This window comes from Pteropus alecto, unplaced genomic scaffold, assembly GCF_000325575.1.
Source record: "Pteropus alecto unplaced genomic scaffold, ASM32557v1 scaffold95, whole genome shotgun sequence".
NCBI classification, from domain to species: domain Eukaryota; kingdom Metazoa; phylum Chordata; class Mammalia; order Chiroptera; family Pteropodidae; genus Pteropus; species Pteropus alecto.
The window spans coordinates 19,319,004-19,323,754 of NW_006441071.1; positions in this window are offsets into that span (position 1 = coordinate 19,319,004).

Genomic DNA, 4,751 nt, shown 5'->3' on the forward strand with positions numbered 1-4,751 from the left:
TAGGTGATTGCCTTCTATAAGAAAAAGTTCATGAATTTAGACCTTGACAGATGTGGTTTTGATTCCTGGCTCTGGCACAGAGAAACTTTGTGATCTTGAATAAATTGCCTACCTTTTCAAGCTTCTATTGTTCAGAGTAAAATGAGGGATATCACTGGAAGGTAGAAGGTCGAAATGAGATGGTGCATGTAAATAACCCAGTACAATGCACAGCATGAAGTAGATACTCAATAAATATTTTGCTGCCTTCTCCCCTCCTTTCCTCTCTCCCTCACTCCCTCTTTACTTCCTTTCTTCCCTCCTTCCCTTGTATTTTAGTAATCAGTTTTCTGTACTAGATTGCAAGACTCCTCAGGGCAGGAATGACATCTTGATCATTAAAAAATAACTTTTATTTTATCTTTATAAAGTAATATATGTACTTGCCAGCTATAAAATTCAAATAATACAAAAGGGCAACTGCGTCATCTCTCTCTATCCCCAGTCGCATTCTCCAGAGAAAATCATACCAATTCTTAACAATTTGGGATTTTAATTATTCTGGTACCATCTCAATTTGCCAAAAACAGTATGTTAATACTGTCATTTTCTGATTTATCAGTTTTAAAGATTCCTTTTATTCCTAGTTAACAGAAAGATTTAGCGTACTTACACTGCCATCCTATCTCTGCTTTCCCCCAAAATTATCTCTTTTAATAACTTCATTGGTTAACTTTATAATTTTAAATAATAAATATTTTACTTTTTTCTATCCAGTCTATGTAGCATCTAAAAAAGATGGGAACATAATCACACCTACTCCTCTCTTCAGCTTTCCTCACCCCTTTTACTTTCTAACTTCTGTCATTTGTACTTTTACTTTTATATGGTTAAGGTCGATAACATTTGCTTTCTCTTCTGGAATTGTAATTAAGTCTTCTGTACTCCGTTGATAAACAGATTCTAAAGGATACATGTTAGTAAATAGTACTCGCGTTGTTATGACTACGTTAATATTGTTCATGGCCTAGTCAAACATATTTACTTTTTTGTTTAGATTTTTGTTTTTCCTAGGGTTTCTAATCGCCTTTATTTTTCTTTCATTGTTTGTTTTTATAATATATGCAACTCTTTCAGTGTCTCAGGGATCAAACTGGTGGACTTCTCTCTTTTTCTGAATACCTCCTCCCTGGACTTCTCCTGTTCCAACATAGCTGGTTGCTCTCTAGAATGGCTGCGAACCTGTTGTCCTGGGATTTTCATTCATTACTCCTCTGAGATGAACCTACCCTGTCCAAAATTCACTATCTTCCTCCTTTCTGGTTGGTTAACTCATTTTATGGAAAAAAGTCCAGAAGTTAGTATCTAAGAAAGGATATATGTGAAGTAAGCTTTTTAAGTCCTTGCATGTCTAAAACTATGTTGCCCTCATATTGATTAGTTTGTTTTGGTTAAAAATTTTAAGGTTAAAAATTTTTCCTTGAGGATATGTCTTCTAGTGTTCAGGGAGGCTGATAGCAATCTAATTATCTTTCCATTATAAGTGACCTATTTTATTTCTCTATCTCTTCATGGAAGCTTTTAGAATCTTACCTTTTAAACTTAATGTTCTGATACCATAAAATTATATGAGTGAATATTAATTTTATTTCTTTTCATATACTGTTACATACCCAATGGGTCTTTTCAGTCTGAAGTCTCATAAGTACTGAAAAATTATCTTTTACTTATAATTTTATTATTGTTTCTCCTCTATTTTAATAGACTTTTAATTTTAAAATAATTTTAGAATAACAGAAAAATTTCAAAGATTGTATAAAGAATACCCACATGCTCCACACCTAATTTTCTCTATTAACATCTTACATTAGTCTGGTGCATTTGTTACAATTAATGAATCAATATTAATACATTCTTATTAACTTGGATCTATATCTTTTTTTTAGATTTTCTTAATTATTATCTAAAGTTATTTTCTTTCTGCTTTAGGATCTCATCTAGATACCACATTATATTTATATTTAGTAGTCATGTCTCCTTAGGCTCCTGTTGGCTGTGATAGTTTCTCAGATTTTTCTTCTTTTTGATGACCTTGACAGTTTTGTCAGGTATTTTGTTGACTGTCTTTCAATTGGAATTTGTCTAATGTTTTTCTCATGATTTAAGCTGACGTTATGGGTTTTGGGAGGAAGACCACAGAGATAAAGGACCATTTTCATGATATCATATAAAGGGTATGTATTATTAAAGTGACATCACTGTTGATGTTACCCTTGATCACCTGACCGATGCAGTGGTTCTCAGGTTTCTTTAAAATGTTAAGTCATTTTATCCCCTTTCCATATTGTACTCTTTGGAAAGATTTCACTATGCACACCCTTGCTTAGGTGGGGAGTTATTCTTCACCTCCTTAAAGACAAAGTATGTACATAAATTATTTGGAATTCTCCTTCATGGAAGATCTTTCTCTTCTCCTTCATTTATTTATTTAGTTATTTGTGGTGGGATAGAGTCACGAATATTTATTTTGTATTTTGTGTTATAATAAAATAATACTTTATTTATTTTCTTGCCCAAAGTATTTCAGCTTTGACCCCATGAGGTTTCAGCTGGCTCTTCTGTCCTTTTGACATACCTCCAGCACTGTGAATTTATTTATTTTTTCATTCATTCATTCATTCATTCATTCATTTCTCCAAGGAGGCATGGTTCCTTTTAGTGGTAACTGGTATTAGAAAACAAAATCCGTGTGCTTGTTGCTACTGGAATATTGTTGCTTCTAGGCCCTCTCAGCTACAGAACAAAACTTATGCGCGTATATCAATTTATATGTATATACATATATCTATAAATATTTCTATATATAACATTTGTATTTATAATAAGCTAAGCATGCGTTCATACTAATGATCCACAGGAATCATTCCTTCTAGCTGCTGTCCCTTGGTAAACTCACTCCAACGGAGAGAATCTTGGCTCCTGCCATCCCCTATCCACTTGCTTGATTGTTCAATTCCAGGACATATCACAGTATTGCGATAGTTAACTGGTACTCTGATGGGAAACAACTTTATCAACTAGAGTTCAATGCTTATATATGGTTTCTTTTGCCTTTAGTCTTGCAGAGTCCATTCACTTCCACTGTTACTAAGGTCAGCATCTTTTTCCCTCATTTACCTTCAGTGAGGTTGTTTTGTACATTTATAATATAATTAGGTTGTTTTGTCATATTCTGCATTCATTCTGGGATCCCTCGACCTAATAATTTTCTTGAATATTTCCTTAACATTCCTTTTCAAAACTTCTATTGATTTTTTCTTGCTATCAAATTTTATTTTCCAAGAGATATTTCGTTTCTTTAGTTTAGTTTTGTTTTGCTTCTTGAATTTTTTATACCATCTTATTCCTTTTTCATACATGCTACCTGTTGTTCGCAAACTGCATTGATAAAAATCTTTTATAGGGATATTAATGAGAATTTTTTGAAGTTTTTTTCTCTCTGTCTAGCCTGTTTTCTTCAAGTTTCTCATTCTATTTAGTCTCACGTCTGTGTTCCATATTAGAAGTTTTTCTCTGGTCTCCGATCACCTCTGTTTGACTGTTCTGTTTGCGGGCAATCTGATTTCCTGACTGGAATCTTTGGAATCTGTGAGGGCATGGATGGGTCTGCTTAGTGCTGAGTTCCCCTGTAATCTGGCTGGGCTATTGCTGGAGAAACCCCTGACATTGAGGTTAAGTCTTTCCACTTAGGCCTATTCCTTAAAGAAGTACCTTCCAATCTTCAGCCTGCATTGTAAGGCCTGTGTGCTAGCAGTTTGGTAGCCAAGTAGTTATTCATTTAAACTATGCATTTTCAGAGTAGTACGCACACCCTCAACTATGCATGGCCTTCCACAGAATAGAGACTGTTTTAAACTTTCTAATGTGCTGCCATTGTGGGAGAAGGGAAGTAACACTGTGACATGGAATAGCCATAAGAATGTGGAGAGAGAGATCCAATTGTTTTTTTATTAAAGCTTTCGACCAATCTTCTTTATTTTGTCTTCTCACCTCCCCTTAATTCCCATTTCTGGAGATAGCTATTGTGTGAATTTCTGAGCCTTGATGAATTTGAAGTGAAGATTAGGTCAGTTGTCAGCTGTCCTCATTGCTGGTTAGATTTGGCCTGCTTGGATTTACAAAACCCATTGGTTAATATTCATATGTCTGCTTTTCTGCCTTCCTAATTTTGTGCTATTATATTATCTCCATTTATCCTTGGGTATGTAGTTTTTAAAACCTTATCTATTTATCTATCTATCCCTCTTTATTTATTTATTTATTTATTTATTTTTTGCATTTTTTGCAGTTTTATGGGATTTTCTGGTGGGAGCAAAATTAGATTCTTGTGTTTATAATTCATTGTTCATCTTTTCCCAAATCTGGCTTATAACTTTTTTCCCCTTGATATAATACATTCTGTGTTTTAACTGCTCAACAAATGTTAGTTACATCAAAATGTATAGAACCTAGAGAATCTCCATTGCATTGTGCTTTAAAGTTGATTGAACCCTAATGCTATACTAAAGACATTATATACCATGTCCCAAATGTAACTATCTTTCTAGTGACTTTCTGCTTTCTCAACTAAATTCAGAACAAAGAGAATCTTTATGACTAATTTCTTTTTTTTTCATATCTAAATAAGCCTCTAGGGAAGAGCAGCCAAACAAATTTATTATGGCTTGTAAATCAGCAATATTAAAACCGGTATTAGCTGTTTTCACTTGAAC